The 20,903-nt window shown below is 36.2% G+C and overlaps 1 pseudogene; it reads left to right on the top strand.

The window, feature by feature from the left end:
- The first annotated feature begins 3,313 nt into the window (after positions 1-3,313).
- The window catches only part of LOC104428077, a 59,018-nt pseudogene continuing 41,428 nt past the window's right edge, over positions 3,314-20,903 (top strand).

Below are 20,903 nucleotides of genomic sequence, written 5' to 3'. Positions count from 1 at the left end.
TCTTTTTTCTTTTTCTTCCTTTTGGCCGGCGGCCTCGCTTGGGGCCGGTGACGCTCCGGCGAGGTTGCCGGCCGGTCGTCGGCCATGGCCGAGGCCAGCAACTAGCCAAAGAAAAGGAAGAAGAAAAGAAGAAAAGAAAGAGAAGGAAAAAAAATAGGAGAGAAAAAATTGTTTCTCGGAAGTGTTTCAGAACAAGAAACAAGTTTTTCTTATTTCTTGTTTCTATTTCAAATTTGTTCCGGAACAAAAAAATAGATTTGGAACAAAATAGTAAGCAAACGCGTTTCTGTTCTTTTTTTGTTCCCCGGAACAAAAAAACAGAAATTGTGTTCATGAACACAAAAAAAGAACACAAACAAACAGGGCCTAAACTTCTCTTTTCTTCTTTCTTTAGAGAAAAGACACCCGAGCGAAGGTCCAGGCATATGAACCAGGCCTCCACCGTCATCTCTCCAATTTGTTGTCTGCCCTCTCCGTTACTCTCTAAACTTGGGATACAGCTGTGTTTCAAATTCAAGAAACAAATGGAACATCTAAAAGATTGAACTTCTCGCTTTAGGTCTTTCGGAGGCTTTGGCTCCAAATATTTGTGCTTTAGCTAGCGTCTTAATAGGAAACATGATATTAATAGGGTACACATGAGGCTCAAAATTATTTAAGGCAGACCTAATCGTGATGAGTTTTTAAATCTTATATATATATATATATTTTTTTTTTTTCACAAAGGATTCGAAGATGTCTAGCACTAAATAATAATTATTTCCCGATCCAAGGCACACCAATTAGTATGTATAAGAAGATTAATGTCATAACCCAAATATTAAAAAACTACTTTTAATCTTAAAAAAAAGTCGCGATGGAATTTTACACGACTTTAAATGTCCATATGCATACAATCAAATAGTCGAGCTTCGATCAACAAAAAATGATGTGCAAGTATCTTGTATTCATGACGATGGTAGAATAATTATATTATGTAAACTAACGGAGGAAAAAGGAAAACAACAGTACAAGGCCAGTAATGTGATGTAGATTCTTGTCCAGCAATCTAACTACGTTCACACCACTCACCGCAGGAGAGGCAGAGCGAGGCAAGTGCTACGCACTTGATGCTTCATCCTCCCAAGTTCCTCATCCTCCTTATGAAGTCTGCAAAGCACTCTCTTTGTATGCATGCAAACCCTCTTGATGGATAGTTGAGAAGAGTCTTAAAATTCAAACTAAACAAAAACATGACATTTACCTTTACTTTGGATATGTGAAACAAATGGAACATTCAAGATTTCGCTACTCTAAGCCTCTCACTTTAAGTCTTTCTCATTTTATTCGCACCCTTTAAGAAAATTAAAAAACAAAGGAAGTTCTCATTTTATTCGCATCCTTTAGAAAATTTTAAGAAATGAAGGAATCACTAAATACTTTTCCTTTTGTGGTTGGTCTAATCGATGGCTAAATGAGTAGTTGCATTCGCAACGAGGCTCATCTCTCATGATCGAGGCAATTTATTGCCCATACGGCTGAAATAGACTGAGCACTTTTGACTTTTCGACCCTCATTTCTCTTGCAGCTGATAGATCGCACTATCAAGACACATTCACTTCTCTCACACTTGTACTCTTGTTCTTAAAATGATTACAACGCAACTAGAACCCTTCACAGAAATTATCAAATCAGAACAATGGCACGTGATATAGATTCTTGTTCAGCAATCTGACTACGTTCACACCACTCACCGCAGTCCGGAGTCCGGACCCTGTTGTCGTTCATCTTTAAGCTCGTTCCTGATTTTCATTTTCATTTTTTCTTTTTGGATTTTTACTCTGCATGCCCTGTCTGAATGGCAATCCGGGTGGGTTTTTTTGCCTCTGTTCCTGCGGCGATATCCATGACCTGGAAATGTTTGTCGCCACTTCGGACCGTCGATGCATTTATCCTGTAGCTCGAAATTGAGACCGCGTTTCGTTCTTTTGGGAGTTCTCTCGATGCGAATGGTGTCGATGTCGAATGACATTTTCTGGGCTGTGTTTAGCTTCTTGGGATTTCCAGAGGGTTCCATTGGGTCCTGTGCCGTAGAAAAGTATCATCTGGATTTTTCATTATTTTAATGGTTTATTTATTCATGGACTTTTTTTTATTTCGTTTCAGGTTCTGTAGCTTCTGATGTGCAACATTAGATTCGGGTGGACTAGTGTTGAACAAAGCAAATCTCAGAATTTTTTTTTTTTTTTTGTGAAGATTTGCATCTACCTTTGCTCTAAGGTTGGCAATGCCTTGTCTTCTACAGTAATTGCTTCTCTGGATACAATAGCTGCCGCTGATGCTGGAGCTAGAAATTGGATTGAAGTGCATGAAAAAGGAATTTAGTCGGTTAAATTGAATGCTAGTCAGTCGGACAGAGGGAATCTTGTCGTGAAAGTGATTTAAAGTAGAAAACGATTGCGGTTGAGAAAGTTTTCATTTTTTGTTGGGGGCTGCTTGTGACTAGAAACCGTGTCTCTCCGTCATTCTTATTTACTCGATGACGGTTGAGAGTGAAAAAGCACTTCAGGATTGGAATCCCCTCCTTGCCTTGTGTGGTTCGATGGAGCCAAATGTAGTAAGCGAAAATTGACGGGGCACAATGACCGATGTCCTACGTTAGTTGGTCACTCAGCAATTTTGCTGGCTTATGAGGGGACGGTTAGAGAATGCCATATGGCTTTTATGTCTTAGCAAATAAGTTTTGTCTTCTAACATTGATCAGGGTCATGATGCCACTCAAAATGTCGACAGTGTTCTGTCCCTTTTTATGTTCATTATTATGTCTGGATCTGTTGAACTAGCGGATCCAGACTTTGCATGCGTTTGATTCACTAGTCTCTTACTGAAGTATGCGGAATTACACTCTAAGATTAGCTATTATTTGATTCACTAGCTTCTTACTGCTGTTGGTGATGAAACATGATCCTGCATCTTAAGCATACTATGGGTCAGATGTCCTATAAAAGCGGAGACCTTGCAGCTAGGCAATCTAGAGTTTTATTTAGGGAAATCTTTGGAACCCAACAGCTGGGTAATCTGAGACTCCCACAAGTAAACCCCAAGATAAAACCTAAAGAATGAAGAAGCTCTTTTAAGATTTATGTTAGGGGTTCAATTTCTTGATAACGGAATTCTTCTAACTAGCCAATACAGTTCTCTTTCCCCTGGTAAGGAGGTTGGACTCTTTCTCATATCTGAGTAAGGAAGTATATATAATCTTGCTACTCTTTTTACCCTGCAGATCCTCTCGCAAAGGTGTCAACTAGTATTTTCTCCTAAAGTTCCAAAGCTGATGGCTTCACCAGATGTTGATTATCCCTGGTCATCCTCCACAGGCGAAACATTCTGTGGCCATTTCAATATGCAACTGGAGGAAGCAGATCCAGCCGATATTTCACCTGTGCTGGAATCCCCCACTCCTTCCTCCTCCAATAATTGTAATATCCCCAAACTGCCTTTGCCCCCTGTTAAAACCTTTACATTATCCAACCATGCTAGACTTCCAGATTGTAGCTCAGTCCCCAAAGAGACAAAACGTACATGGGACAGCCTTTTCATGGATGCATATTGGGCAGATGTTTACATTTTTGTGGAAGAAAATTCATTTATCATGGCACATTCCAGTATTCTGGTGAGTTAATTACACCTCCTTTGCCCTTCCCTGATGTTTTCATTTCAGTTCCTTGTAGATGTCGTATAAGAAATGCTGACGCAGAGATGATCTGGATTGGCATATAATTTTTAGTATATTTATTGTAGACACTGCCTTCCATAATTTGTCCATCAATCTGTCTGTTTCTTTAATTGGGAAGGCATTTTAGTGGGGCTCATTGAGCAAATTGCATCGTGACCATCAATGAAGAGAGACAATTACTGTGGGTCAAGATTTAGGCTTACAAATTAATTTTCTTCCATGCAGCTGCTGCATCGCCAGTGCTTTGTAATATAATGCATCAATCGACAGTTAGGAATGGTATGAGGTTTATCAGGATTCCTGAAGTTCCTAATGAAGCTGTCCAAGCGTTCATTCGCTTTCTTTACTCATTCTGGTATGATGACTATCCTCTCTATTTTAGTTTTTCCCCTCATCCAGTTGTCTGGATTATTTGCTCTAATATTATATAAAACTGGATGCAGCAATGAAGAGTATGTCCTCCATTTGCTGATTCTATCGCACTCCTATTCAGTTCCATCATTGAAAAGGGTTTGTACTCACTATCTGGAGTATCACTGGCTGACCAAAGAAAATGTTGTAGATGTGCTCCAGTTTAGCTAGGTACTGCGATGCACTGAGGCTTTTCCTCTTTTGTATCCGCATGGTTCTGAAGGACTTCAAAAGTGTATCCTTGACTGAAGGTTGGAAGGTAATGAAGCGTGCTAATCCTGCTCTTGAACAGGAGTTCCTAAAGGCCGTTGTTGAAGTAGATTCTGTAAGTCAATTTTTCTCCTTCCTTGGAGTAGCTTTTGCCATTTCTCAAATGTAGAAGTATGAGCCAAGCTGTGGTATATGGAATCATTGCATGGAGGGAGGTGATCTATAAAGTCATTTAGAAAACGAAGGCTTTAATGATAGGTTTAAAGAAAACCCAAGCAACATGGGAATCATTTTGCATGTCTGATCTATTCATAGCATGGTAGTGTTACGAAATCTCACGTCGATTCCAGAAAAATAACGCTCGCAAACAATTCACCAGACAGAATATAGTAATAAAAGAGCAGAATCAGATGAATACGCCAGAAAATTTGTTATCGAAGTTCACCCAAACCTGGGCTACGTCTCCGCGCAGAGGCACTCTGCGAATCCACTAAACTTCAGAAAAAGTTGGAATACAACGACGATCTTCTCTCAAGATCAGGGCACAAAGAGATTGAGAACCCCCATCAAGAAAAAAAACTCACTTTTTTCTTCTCTCTTTCTTGCCTCTCTATTTCCTTTTTCAGCGTCTTGACGGCTAGGGTTTTGCCATCGCTAATATATAGGTACCACTTTTAACCTAAAAGGAAATCTAATAGAAAAGACAAAAAAGCCCCTAAAAACAAATATTTGGCTTTATCTATAACAATCTCCCACTTGAAGACAAATATACCCAAGCACCAAGCAACTTTGCATCCATCTTCTTCAAAAAATAGTAGTTGAAAAACTTGTGCCTCTGCGATACTCCTCATCAATCAACATGGAGTAATACCAATGGTAGTAGTACAAAAAATATGCTTCTCTTTGTCTACTACCTTGGTCAACATGTCAGCTGGATTCTTTGAGCCATCAATCTTGTGTAGCTTTAATTCATTATCTTTCAATGCTGACCTGATAAAGTGATAACGCTTCTTGATATGTCTAGTTCTTGAGTGATAAGCTGCATTCTTTGCTAAGTGCACTGCACTTTGACTATCACTCCATAGTATACTGACTGGCTGTTTTCGATGTAACTCCTCCATATAATCTTGTAACCACATGATTTCCTTGGAGGCTTCTGTAATCGCTACATATTCTGCCTCTGTTGTTGATAAAGCAACTACTTTTTGTAGTTGAGATACCCAACTCACTGCTGTACCTGCAACTGTAAAGACATATCCAGTGGTACTCTTACCACTATTTCGATCACCCGAATGATCTGCATCTACATAACCCTGCAACTCTAGAGATGTACCACCATAACAAAGTGAGTAATTGGAAGTACCTGCTAGATATCTTAATATCCATTTAACTGCATTCCAATGCTCTTTACCTGGGTTCTGCATATATCGACTCACAACTCCCACTGCTTGTGCAATGTCTGGTCTCGTGCTCACCATGACATACATCAAACTCCCCACTGCTGATGCATATGGAACTACCGCCATCTCATCTTTCAAAGCCTGAGTGCTTGGACACATATCCTTGGAAAGTTTGAAGTGATTCGCTAGAGGAGTTGCAACCGGTTTTGCCTTGTCCATGTTAAATCTCTTTAACACCTTGTTCACATAGTCTTTCTGCGACAACCATAATTTCTTATTTTTCCTATCTCTGATGATTTTCATGCCTAAAATATTCTTGGCCTCTCCCAAGTCTTTCATAGCAAATTGTGATGATAACATCTTCTTCACGTCTATGATTCTCTTCATATTGGAACTAGCCACAAGCATGTCATCCACATATAAAGATAGATACACAATGTCACCATCATCATATTTGCGAAAATAAACACAAAGGATCGGACTCACAAGTGTGCAAATCCTTTTCTTGCATGAAACCATCAAGTTTTAAGTACCATTGTTGCAGAGCTTGTTTCAAGCCATACAAGCTTTTCTTCAAGCGACATACCATGTGCTCCTTACCTTTGACTTCAAAACCCTTAGGTTGTGCCATGTATAATTCTTCATCTAAGTCACCATGTAAAAACGTTGTTTTTACGCCTAACTGCTCAAGATGAAGATCCTCCACTGCAACTATACTTAGCAGAACTCTAATTGATGTCATTTTCACTACAGGTGAAAATATCTCGGAGTAGTCGATCCCTTCTTTTTGAGAAAAGCCCTTGACTACAAATCTCGCCTTGTATCTAATACTACCATATGCTTCATTCTTAACCCTGTATACCCATTTGTTTAATAAAGCCTTTTTACATGTGGGCAACTTGGTCAACTCCCAAGTTTTGTTCTGAAGTAACGAGCTCATCTCGTCTTTCATAGCACACTCCCACTGCAAGTGAGACGTGTCTGCCTTTGCCTCATCGTAAGTCTCCGGTTCTCCCGAATCTGTATATAAGACATGGCTCAGAACAGTATTAGCTGATGGATCAAAAATTACCTTTGGCTTTCTCACACGTGTAGACCTTCTCAAGACAAGTACTTCAGGGTCATTCGTTTGCTCCGAATTACTGCGTTCTTCTTGAACTACCTCTTCACTGATAATAGGCTCATCTTGAACCTCTCTTTCAGGTGAACTTTGATCTACTGGAAACATCTTTACAAGCATTATGTCTAATTCAACATACTTTGGTTGTACTACCTTCTCATGCTCTGTCTCTATCTGACGATTCTTGTACATCTTTTCTTCATGGAATACCACATTGCGACTGCGGATGACTTTGTTATTCTCATAATCCCAAAGTCTATAGCCATACTCGTCGTCACCGTATCCGATAAAGACGCACTTCTGGGACTTAGCATCAAGCTTTTTTCTATCCTTCCTGTCAATCAAAGCATATGCAATACAACCAAACACCTTTATACGTGAATAATTAATCTTTTTACCTGACCACCGCTCTTGTGGTATTTCTCCATCCAACGCATTAGATGGACTTCTGTTGATAAGATAAACAGCTGCATCAACTGTAGCGGCCCATAAGTGTAGCGGGAGACCCACGTGTAGTCTCATGCATCTCGCACGTTCTAGAATAGTCTTGTTCATTCTTTCAGCTACACCATTCTCTTGAGGAGTTCTAGGAACAGTCTTCAGCCCGTGTATGCCTTCTCGACTCAGATAATTTGCAAATTCTTTACTTGTGTATTCACCACCATTATCAGATTTCAAAGCTTTAATCTGATAACTTGTTTCTTTTTCTACCATGGTCTTCCACATTCTGAACATCCCGAATATTTCTGATTTTTCTTTAAGAGCATAGACTCAAGTCTTTCTTGTTGCATCATCAATGAATGTGACAAAATATCTCTTACCACCATAGGAGAGTTCTTGAGCAGGTCCCCATACATCGCATGAACCAACTCTAGCTTCGGCCTTTATTTTGTCGCCCATTCAATTGAAAACTAACAGCCTTCTGTTTTCCATAAATGCAACTCTCACAAAAATCTAACTCAACTTTTTGTATACCCGGAAATAATTTCCTCGAGTGTAACTGCTTTACACCTTTTTCACCAAGATGTCCCAAACGATAATGCCAAAGAGTAGATAAATTACCTGTAGCCATTGTAGTTGCAACCATATCACTGATATTGTCTCATTGGAGAAGGTAAAGTGTACCCGTACGCTTTCCCTTTGCTACTACTCTTACCCCTGAGGTTATCTTCCACTCTCCGTAGCCAAAGGTTATTACCAAACCTTCTTGGTCAAGTTTACTAGTTGAAATCAGATTTTTCTTTAATTTCGGAATATGCCTAGTTTCACGCAAAACTAGACGTCCTCCACCCGAGATGTTCACAAACACGGTTCCTTTCCCAACAATTGGACACATGTGGCCGTTTCCCACAACCACTTGTCCAAAATCTCCACCGGCATAATCATCAAATATGTCTCTTTGCGAGTGCAATGAAAAGAAGGGCCAGAATCAATAAACCATTTATCTCGTTGTCAAGTCAAACCCTGCGAGACAAACACAAGTTATCTAGCAAAGATTTATCGCTAACTACATTAGCACCTTGATTCTCATCTTGCTGCTTCTTTTGTAGGCTTCACACTGAAACCTCCGGTGTCCGGTTTGTGACAAAACCAACACTCATCTTTTGTAACCTTGTCTCTTACCCCTTGATTGTGATCTGTCACGACCGCTGAAATTTCCTCTACTTTTACTTCTTCCACGGTTCTCCACTGCAAGTGCCGTTGAAGATGTAGATGCAGAAAAATTATCTCCACCTGAGACTTTCCTTCGCATCTCTTCATCAATGATACTACTCACAGCATCATCAAGAGTTAAATCATCCTTCATGGTGCTCGAAATTCCCCGCACTTTGCGGTATTGTAGCTTTTACGGAAGAGAACATAAAAATAATAAAGCTTGAAGCTTCATATCTAAATTTATGCCTGCGGATTCCAATTGACCCGTGACCTGCGTGAAACTATTAATATGCTCTGCCACAGAACCTCTATTAGATAACTTCATATTAACCAGTTTCTTCAGCAAAAATACCTGATTTGATGTGGATGGCTTCGAATATCCATGGCTTCTTTTGCAGTTTTTGCTTTCGCAATGTGGTACCCTGTCTTTTTCGTCAACCCTAGACGAATCGCACCTAACGCCTTTCGATCAAGAATTTTCCATCCGGCTTCTGTTGTTGGATCCACTTCCGCCATCTCGGGTTTCCAACCCTCAAGTGGTGCATAGAGATCTTTTTGATAAAGATAATCCTCTATTTGTAGTTTCCACCATCCGAAATCCTCTCCATTGAACTTATCGATTCTGATTTTATCTTCTGCCATCCTGTTTGCTTTCAATCGAACGTCACCGAAAACCCTCGATGTTCTCGATTAGCCAACCCAGGCTCTGATACCAGTTGTTACGAAATCTCATGTCGATTCCAGAAAAATAACGATCGCAAATAATTCACCAGACAAAATATAATAATAAAAGAGCAGAATCAGATGAACACGCCAGAAAATTTGTTATCGAAGTTCACCCAAACCTGGGCTACGTCTCCGCGCAGAGACACTCTGCGAATCCACTAAACTTCAGAAAAAGTTGGAATACAACGACGATATTCTCTCAAGATCAGGGCACAAAGAGATTGAGAACCCTCATCAAGAAAAAAAAACTCACTTTTTTCTTCTCTCTTTTTCTTGCCTCTCTATTTCCTTTTTCAGCGTCTTGACGGCTAGGGTTTTGCCATCGCTAATATATAGGTACCACTTTTAACCTAAAAGGAAATCTAATAGAAAAGACAAAAAGCCCCTAAAAACAAATATTTGGCTTTATCTATAACAGGTATGAGGTTTTTGGATGCTATGTGCTTATGGATCATATGTGCAACTCATGCGAACGCTGTTACTACAATTACTTGGAGTTCGAAGTGAGGATTATGAACTTGAAATAGTACAATCATTTCACGGTGACATCTACTACTCGCGGAGAATGCTTTTATTCTGCAGATTACATGAGACACATAAGTAGCGGAACTAGTTATAACTTTCCGGATCTTTGGCTACTATGTTATTTGTATTGTGGTGGACCATGGTTCATGACTTCTCTTTAACTGTTGTTGCTGCTACTAATGTTAGTAGTAAGACTTCCCACATGGATGGGATAGGTCTCATCAGTTTTAGATCCATGTGAGGGTTTCACTAAGGATGTCTTTATTTTATCCTCTCCCCCTTGATTTACCGCATTGACAAATTTTCTTGAGATTGTTCTCAATTTTATGCTTGCATTTCCTTCTTTAGATGCGCTAGAATTAAGAGATGCTTTAGCTCTATCTGATCTTCTTCTATAACATTTTGCTCTTAGCCTCTTCCAAGTCCTTCGTAGCAAAGAATCACTGAATGTCTACATTCTTATCTTTTTGGTTACATTATTCTTTGCATCAAGCTCCTCCTGTTGCTATTGAGCAAGGTTGTGATTTCACCTTTATCGGTATGACAACCAGATTGATTCCTGGAAGATTGATCATTTCTCCTTCCCTACGAAAATAACTATGCATCGTTCTCATACTGGTGGATATGTTACTTTCATGATAAACCTAACCGTTGAGAATTGTTTGCATTGTGGTCTTATGGCTACTGTTGTTTCAGAGGAAACAAGAGAGGCTGAGGAAGATCGAAGAGAGACAGGTATACTTGCAACTTTACGAGGCCATGGAAGCCTTCCTTCACATATGCAGAGATGTTTGCCAGACGATTGGACCACATGACAAACTCCTTATAGCATCGCAGCCTGTCTGTGGATTCCCTACTTGTAAAGGACTCGAGACCTTAGTACGTCATTTTTCCAGTTGCAAGGTCCGCGTTCCTGGAGGATGTGTACACTACAAGCGCATGTGGCAGCTTCTTGAACTGCACTCTCAGATGTGTACCGAGCCTAATGATTGCAAGGTTCCTCTCTGTAGGTAAGTGAAAGAACTTCTATGTTTGTCACCTCAATTTTAATCTGGAGAAGTTTAGATGGATGCAGGATGTGTCTAGATGTGACTGCCCATGATGTATGGGTTGTTTTTCGTTCACACATTTTTTTCTTTTTGGTTAGTCCTATTCTAACTCTTCTCTGTCTCTCTGTCTTTCTCTCTCTCTCAAACTTTTACTTCGCCTCTTTGTAGACGTAAGAGTTGAACCCCACATTTGAAACTAAACATCCCCACCCCCACCTAATTCTCTTACCACTGGGCCCGATTCATTCAGCTAACTAAATAGGTCATAAAAAGGATTGGATATTGAGTGAAACTCACTCCAGATGGTCAAGTGATAATTGCATTGCTGACTCAAAAGTTCGTATTTCTAGTGTCTTGCATGGAAAAAAGTCCCAACACGATCCAAGAAACTGTTGACGAGTCATAACTTTTTAAGGCAAGCATGTTTTTCTTCCCAAATTATTCTTCAATGATTTAAAATTAAGTGATTACGCAAGATGCATATCGGGGCTAAGTCTTCTTATTGGGGTGTAGAGTTGAAGAGCAGCACCTTCGTTGAACTGATTTGTATTGTGAAATTGGTTCTCAGCACCGGTCTGTAAGACCAATGCGATCAGAGGGATTGGATTTGCATTGGACCCGCATAATCAGAAGCGCTATCTTGGGCCAGTGTTGACACTTAAATTTTGGCGACCCATTTAGTCATTTATCGCATAGAAAATTAGGGGTTAATTTTATCCTAATATATATATATATATATATATATATATATATTGCATAGCATATAGGTGTATGTGCATTTATGTTTAATTTACATGTTTTGCATTTGTTTATTGGACCGATGACAAATGGGTTCGAATTAGTAGTTCCGAGCTTTAACTTGGCAGGCCGAACTAAGCCCACGACAAGAGCAAATCGGCCCAAGCCTGTATCCTCGGGAGATTTTACTGATTTTTCCTAAATTAAATCAAAAAAAAAATATTGGGTTTGAAAAATCTTTGTGGATATGGATTTGGAAAAATTAAAACCCTAATCCATGCCCTATAAAAAGGTAAAATGCGTAGGGTTTTGGGAGGAGGCCACACATTGAACATACGGCCACAATGGAGAGCATAGAGAGAGAAGAAATCGTGAAGGGTTTTCTTCTGTTGAATTATCGTGGGTTCTATTAAAATCAATTCAAGCTGCCTGCAAAACACTTTTTTTTTTTTATAAATAAAATAGAAATGTACCGAAAGGGCGTTAGAGAAATCTAGCGTAACCAAGTTCCTGAACTCACAATCTTTGGTTCGTAGGAGTAAAGTAAATCTCCCGTTACTTTACTTGGGTTTCTAATCGACCCACCAAAAATAGATTAGTGGCGACTCCTAATTGAAAAATCAATTGCATAGTAAGAACTTGAACCTAAGTCACGAATTGGTATGGGCTTGGGAGAGCTCGAGCTAAGTTTAAGCCTAGTAATCCATTAGTCTAATTTTAGGTGGTGCACCCGAAATTTAGATTGCGACAGCCAAACAAGAAATTTTCTTCTGATTGTGCGTAATCTCCATTGGATTTTAATGAATCACACTCTGTTAAATCAACTTTAATGGTCAAAAACACAACTTAAAGATATGAAAGGAATAAATTACTATCAGGTTTTAATAACAGTGGGCATTGATGAAGAACTTACCAGCAATCTAAATATACACTTTCAAAGATTATCATCATATTAATGGAGTTTACCACACTTTCGGATAGTTAATAAAGTTATTTGAATGGTATCTACTGATCCATATACGTACAATTATGGACGTGACATAAATATCTACCAACCTTTTATACTAATATATGAGTCGATGCATAACTTCTCAGTATAGATTGAAATCAACACCGTATTGTCCTTCACCTGAACTTATGAGCATGCCGAGAAAAGGTAAACTGTAAATAATTTGCTTGAACATTTTTAAGACTGACATTTACTGACTCAGTCTTAAAAATGTGCACGTTTGTTTGAATTTAAATAAAACTAAATAGTACTTTTTACTTTTCCAAGTCAAAACTTAAAATATCACTAAAATTTCGGAAAATTATGAAAAAATAGAATATGAGTCTTTATGCTAAAATTTGAGTACTATGAAAGTTTAGAAAGTTTTGGATTTAAAGAAATGTTAAAAGTGTGTGAACTATAAGATTTAAGTTAAGCAAAAAAGGAAAAGGTAAAAATCATTCCATACATACCTGTGATTAATAGAAACTTATTAATATAGATTGAAAACTTCTTATTAGTTATCTGGGACAATACACAAATATAATGTTGACCGCCAAAAATACTCAAAAACCAACTAGAAATAATAAAAACAACCCAACCCTAAGCAAATTGCTAAAATGAATAGAGGTAATAAGTAGGCATTGTGCTAACAGCAAGGTATATTTTTGCTCATATTACTTACGTTTAACTTTTAGCTCCTCCATCAAAGGCTTTATCTCTTGCAATTGTGTCAGGAGTGCAACTAGAATTTGCAGAATTCTCGCCTAGACTTAGGTCCGTAAAACCAATGCGATCAGAGGGATTGGTTATGGATCGGACCTGCATAATCAAAAGCGTTGTCCTAGCTGGAGAAGAAATTTCTTCAGTTTGGCCATAATCTCCATTAGATTTTAATGAATCACACCCTGTTAAATGAACTTTAATGGTGAAAAACACAACCTAAAAATTTGGAAGGCATAAATTACAGTAAGGTATTAATAATAGCCGGTATTGATTAAAAACTTACCAACAATTTAAATATACACCAGTGGGGTTTGCCCCAATAGACATCTTTCTCACATGAGAATGGGGAGGTGGGGGGGTTCAAATCCTCGCATTTTCAGGAAAGTTGGTGTGACTACAATTTAGCTTCAAGTGTAGGTTTCGACTTTCACGCTTTGCAATAAGGTAGAGCAAAAGTATAATAGTGAGACTTAGACTCTGAGTAGAGTAGGACTGAAAAAAATAAAAAAACTAAATATGCACATTTAAAAAATTGTCATCATATTAATGGAATTGATAGTTAATAAAGTTATTGAATGATATCTACTAATACATATGTGCAATCGTCAATATGACATAAATATCTACTGTCCTTTTGTACTCAAGGAAAATCAAATGTCTAAAAGTGAGAGTTAAATTATGAGTAGAGTAGGACTAACAAAAAAAAAATCTAAATATACACATTTAAAAAATTGTCATCATATTAATGGAATTTACTACACTTTTGGTAGTTAATAAAGTTATCGAATGATGTCTACTAATACATATGTGCAATTATCAATATGACATAAATATCTACTGTCTTTTTACACTGAAAGTCATTATATACGAGTTGATGAATAACTTATCAGTATAAATCCAAATCAACAACGTATTGTCCTTAGTGCCCTCATGTGAACTTATGATCATATTGCGAAAGGTGAAAGGTAATACACTAACTTTGCTCGAACATTTACCAACTCAATTTTAAAGGCGTGCACTTTTTTTGGATTTAAATAAAACTCAAAAGTACTTTTTACTTTCCCATCAAAAATTAAAAGATTACTAAAATTTCGAAAAATAATGAAAATATAAAATGTGACTCTTTGAGTTAACATTTGAGTACTATGAAAGTTTTGGATTTTAAAAAAAAAAAGTTAAAAAGTGTGTGAACTGTAAGATTTAAATTAAGCAAAAAAAGTAAAAATTAAAAGTCATTTCATACATGCTAGTGATTAATAGAAAACTTATCAATATAGATTGAGAACTTCTTATTAGTTGTCCGGGAGAGTACACAAATATAATGCTGACTGTCCAAAAAAAAAGATAACTAAAAATAATAAAAACCACCCAACCCTAAGCAAATTGCTAAAATGAATTTGCAAGGAGGGGCAATTTGGTGTTTTCAATGGTTTTGCTTAGAGGGTACGTGAATGGTATTTTTATAAATAAAGGCAATAAGTAGTCATTGGGTTCACGGTGAGCTATATTTTTGGTACTTTCCCCAGAAGAAGAAGGAGCCAGTCTAGGTCAATATAAGCATTACTTACAAAATTGAACAACAAAAAATATGCAGATTCATAGAAGAAACGATGCAACAAACTTCAATCAGCTACTTTAACAAGTTAGTCGATATTAAATATTTGATAAAGATTTACAACCTTGTTCACAACTTGATTTCATATATTTCTAGCATTAATAAAAGAAGAGAGAATTCCAAAATTTACTCCTTGAACTCATAGTCAATGTTCAATGGCCCTTAAATTATTAATTTTGGTCACATTGATATTTGTGCTCCGTGAGTCGAATCAATTTGGTTTTTTTATATCTGTAAACAAGGATTTAATCCTTCATAATATTTTATGACTAATTTCCTTAAGCAATACCAGTCCATTCTTAAGCAAATTATATGGGTCGGCAAAAAGCATAAATTTCCGATCTTTCGGCTCACTATACTATTATGAATGCATGCAAAGCGCCATATGCATCTGTACTAATTATAGAGCATTGTATAAGACTTCACTAGACATCACAAAGAGTAATATAATTTATATATATAAATTATAAGTTTAATCCATTTTATTCGTTAGTTTTTTATACTCACAAGAGATGAGGACAGGCACCTAGTGGGCTTACCTCCTTTCAATGTAACCCATAGACAAACATCAATTTGGCAAGATATGTTCTCAATTTTAAGTTGATTTAAAAGATTTTATTTTCTTTTTATGGCGGATAACCAACTGTTGAAATCTAAATTTTTCCTTGTAGATCCTTATCGCATTTTCCAAAAAATTAGCGATCAAATTCGCCGATAACAACACAATTGACCCCTAAAAAAAAAAAAAAAAAACAGTGATGTTACATAAGTTTGCACTTTTTTTCTTTTGTTGCATTTAGAAGCCAGAGATACTGTAGGCTTTTAATACCTAAGTTTCCATTTTTGTACGCTTTGTGTATTTTATAAAAATGAGGGATCAAATTTGTATCCCTAAAAAAAAAGGTTTTGCTGGCATAACAATTTTTAGTCTACTCTGAGAATAACAGCTTATTGTGAGCTACTAATTCTTGTAGGATTGGGCTCCATAATAATCTATAATTATTTTGGCTTAGTTTTTGTGGTCTAGAATAGACTATTACCCAATCATTTTTAAAAAAAAACAGTGATTTTATGTAATCTTGAATTCATTTTTCTTGTATTATTTCTTCTGCACCTATAAACTAAAGGTATTGTAGTTTATAGATACTCAAGTTTCCCCTCTTATAGACCACCCATGCATTTTATGAAAATTAGGGATGGAATTTACCTCACTCTCGTGATCGTAGCTTAAGGCTGAGGCGCGGAAGCTTGCCTCACTCTCACGGGCATTGCAAGCTCATTACCTTGGTCTACTGGTTCTTTAGCTCTCCTTTTAGCAGTGATACTCTTTTTAGCATTTTGTTTAGTTGTTCTTCATGCCTTTATGTTTAATTCTAACCCATAATATATGCGTGTGGAGTCTTAGTTTTCATATTGGTTTATGGTTTAGTGTGTTCAATTACATCACCATAAAACCATGATGTAATCGATTTGTCTTGGATATTCTTACTTAATTGTGAATTTAGTGCCATGCTCAAGTATTTTCCTTACCATTTGTTCATGCTTGGTTTGATATCTTGCTTGTTTGCCTCGGTTTAGGCTGGTCTTGAAGCTTCGCCATACATGGATTTTCTAGGCTCATCCTCTCACTACTCGTCAATGTTGATGTTGTTATTCCTATAATGTTAGATTAGGGTGTTGTGACGTCTCTTGCGTTAGATATTATATATGTTTAGTTTAAACCATTTATTTAGTTTGTATATTCCACGTATGTCACATGCAAACTGGTTCTTGTATAACTCAAGCTATAATACTTGGATTCATCTAATGTGTTATGCATGTTGGCTTTTCTCACGTTTTAGCAAAGTTGCATGTTAGAACCAATTGCCATTAAGTTGTTGTCAGGTTAGCATGTTTCTGAGAAATCTTTTGGATTTGGTACGCTATGAGGCTTCTCGATTCAGACTTGGGCTTGCTATACCTCTGGCTTGTATGGCCTGTTTATGGCTCTTGAGTGTTTATTTGATGGGTTTCCAGTTGGTTCGGAGTTTTTAGCACGTGAAGAGAGGTCTAAACTTGCTGTTTATATCGCCTGAGGGGCTGGCAACGAGCTTAGAGCTTCTATTCGGCCTTGCTAGGGGTCTCGACCTATCTTGGGACATTCCTTTTACATGATTACATCATCCACATGTCATAATGACATATTTGCATCATAATGTAGTTCAATTTCTAGCCTGGTGTCTAGTTTATTATATCTTAACATGCATTTAGTATAGCTAGAGTTTAAATCATGTTCATCATGGATAAAAATGAAAAAGAAAAAGAAATAAATAAATAAAATTGAAAAATCGGGGAGGCATTTGGTAAGACATGGCGTTTTTAGGGCTAAGTTTGATATATTCTTTGTTGAATTTCATTTTCTTTAATGCGGCAAAGTTATCACCTAGCTTAAAAAATTTACTTGTCTTAAACTAGGTTGATTGCATATATACATTAATTTACAGGAGTCCTATCCGTAGCTTAGTAGCAAGGCAATTTTATATCTTTGCCCCAAATGACTTGGGTTCTACTTACTATATTGCTTGTGATTATATTGTCGTGATTTGTTTGATATATCGCTTTGTTTAATTTTTGTCATTAGAGTGTTCCTCACATATATATATATATATAAGGATGGAAAAAACCTACTTATTCTTCACAAACACACTCATAAGATTTGTTAGATTGTATCTTATTTATAAATAATATCAAGTGTCTTGGCAGACATGGTATCACCAAACATTTCACTTGCTATCTATAGATTATAGATGGATGTGCAAGTAGAATGGAGATAGGAACGATTTGACGATAAAACATGAACTTGACACAAAACAAGAATCATCGTCCATGCTTATGATACTTTTCTTCTACCATTTAATGCATGTGATACCTATAAATGAACAATAATCTTTACCTGAAATTTTCTATCCTTTGAAATGATAGATCTTCATATAAAGAGGGACAAACGTGAGAAAAAAGAAAAACGAGAATATTTTGCCCTAAATGGACAAAAGGCAAAAGGGTGATGAAATAGAAGAAAGGAATAGTTTGCCCATTATATAGACAACGCTTACTGACCTCATGCAATCTTGACAAACAAATTTATATTTCTATACATTTTAATTTTATGACAATTAATCCTTTCTAATAAAAAAGAAGAGCAAGTAAGGGAACCACTTCATGTCAAAGCAATCAATAATCCATTAAAGGAAAGAAAGTTAAAAAAAGATTCTTGAGATTTGTGGAAAATCTGCACCACTAGGAGTGATTTGACGATAAAACATGAATTTGACACAAAGCAAGAAGCATCATTTTACACATATGATACTTTTCTTTTACCATTTAATGCATAGGATAATTGTGAATAGGCAATAATCTTTACCCAAAATCTTCAATCCTTTCAAATTATTGATCTGCATGAAAAGAGGGAAAAATGTGAGAAAAAAGAGGAAGAATATTTTGCCCTACATGGACAAAAGGCAAAAGGGTGATGAAGGAGAAGAAAAGAATAGCTTGCTTGTTATATGGGCAAAGCTTATTGAGCTCATGCAATCTTAACAAATATATTTTATATTCTTATAAATTTTAATTTTATGACAGATAATCTTGTCTAATAAAAAGAAGACAAAGTAAGGGAACCACTTCAGATCAAAGCAATCAACAATCCCGAAATAGAAAAAAAGAAGATAAAGAGAGATTCTCAAGATTTATGGAAAACCTATTGCACTAGGAATGATTTGATGATAAAACACGAAGCTGACACAAAGCAAGAAGCATCATTCACGGATATGATACTTTTTCTGCCATTTAATATATGAGATAAATAAGCGATAATTTTTACCAGAAATTTTCAGTTCTTCCAAATGATAGATTTGCATATGAAGAGGGAAAAAGTGAGAAGAAAGAAGAAGAATAATAATATTTTGCCTTACGTGGACATAAGGCATAAAGGTGATGAATGAGAAAAAAAAAGAATAGTTTGCTCATTATATGGACAAGGCTTATTGAGCTCATGCAATGTTAATAGAAAAAAATTATTTTTTCTATGAAGTTTAATTTTATGACAGTTAATCTTATCTAATAAAGAAGAAGATAAAGTAAGGGAACCACTTCAAGTCAAAGCAATCAACAATCCGGAATTAGAAAAAAAGAAGAAGAAGATAAAAAGAGGTTCCTGATATTTGTGGAAAACTTGTCGTTGCTAGGAATGATTTGACGAAAAACATAAAGTTGACACAAAGCAAGAAGCATCATCCACGCATATGATACCTTTCTTCTGTCATTTGATGTATGGGATGTTTGTAAATGAGCAATAATCTTTACCCGAAATTTTCAATCCTTTTAAATGATAGATATGCATATAAAGAGGGAAGAAGGTAAGAAAAAGAAGAAGGATATTTTGCCCTCCATGGACAAAAGGCAAAAGGGTGATGAAAGAGAAGAAAATAATAGTTTGTTCGTTTTATGGCCAGAGCTTATTGAGCTCATGCAATCTTGATAGACAAATTTTATATTTCTATAAATTTTATTTTTATGATATTTAATCTTGTTTAATAAAAAAGAAGAGAAAGTAAGGAACCACTTCAGCTAAAGCAATCAATAATCCAAAAATAAAAAGAAAGATAAAGACAGATTTCTAAGATTTATGGAAAACCTGTCACCACTAGAATTGGTTTAACGAAAAAACATGAAGCTAACACAAAGCAAGAAGCATCACACATGCATATGATACTTTTCTTTTTCCATTTAATGCATGGGATACTTGTAAATAAGCAATAACCTTTACTCAAATTTTTTTTAATCCTTTCAACTGATGGATTTGCTTATAAAGAGGGAAAAAGGTGAGAAAAAAAGAAGAATAAGAATATTTCTAAGATTTATGGAAAACCTGTCACCACTAGGAATGGTTTAACGAAAAAACATGAAGCTAACACAAAGCAAGAAGCATCATGCATGCATATGATACTTTTCTTTTGCCATTTAATGCATGGGATACTTGTAAATAAGTAATAACCCTTACTCAAATTTTTTAATCCTTTCAAATGATGATTTTGCTTATAAAGAGGGAAAAAGGTGAGAAAAAGGAAGAATAAGAATATTTTGCCTGACATGGACAAAAGCAAAAGGATGATTGACAGAGGAGAAAAAAATAGTTTGCTTGTTATATGAACAAAGCTTATTGAGTTCATGCAATCTTAATAGACAGATTTTATTTAATTTTATGAAAGTTAATCTTGTCTAATAAAAAGAAGAGAAAGTAAGGGGACTAATTCATATCAAAGCAATCAATAATCGGAAATAGAAAGAAAGAAAAGAGAGAATCCTGATATTTGTAAAAAACTTGTTGCCACTTGCTTTTAGTGGGAGATGCCTTCTTAGAGCATCTTACTTATGGTAACTCCAATGTGACTTTGGCTTATATCAATCATCCACATTAAAGGGCAAGTTTTTTTTTTTTTTCCATTTCTTTGGCTAAATTAAACTTTATGGTGGAATCGTCGTTGGTTGAATCGAGGTGATAATGGAGTGAAAGGACATTTTTATTATCTTGCCAAGTACATAACAATGGCCAAGTTTCACATTAATAACCTAATGGCGTCTTCCAATTTTTTGGACACATGACGCATTTGTAAACATTTAATTTTACTCATTAGGGATTCAACCAACTCGAGTAAGATTTATTTGGAGCTCCATTTTATTTGAGAAATGGTTGGTTAATGATTCTTTTACCTTCCTAGATATTTGAATAGATAAAGTCTTTTGACAAACAAGTAAAGAGTCATCTTTACATGTATATATTGCATTTTGTTGCAATCCCGTTAAATCACTTAAGGTTTGAAAAACAATCAATTCGATTAGTTACTTGAACTAAGTGTTCAGCATCATCATTTCATTAATTAGCATTAATGAAATCCCCTGATATGGACACTAATCTCATAAATTTAATGTAGGATGGAGAAAACCTTTCAAGTAAGTTTCATACATGTACTTATTCAACGAACTGCA

The sequence above is a fragment of the Eucalyptus grandis genome, chromosome 1 (genome assembly GCF_016545825.1).
Source record: "Eucalyptus grandis isolate ANBG69807.140 chromosome 1, ASM1654582v1, whole genome shotgun sequence".
NCBI lineage: Eukaryota > Viridiplantae > Streptophyta > Magnoliopsida > Myrtales > Myrtaceae > Eucalyptus > Eucalyptus grandis.
This window is presented reverse-complemented; position numbering and strand designations above follow the sequence as displayed.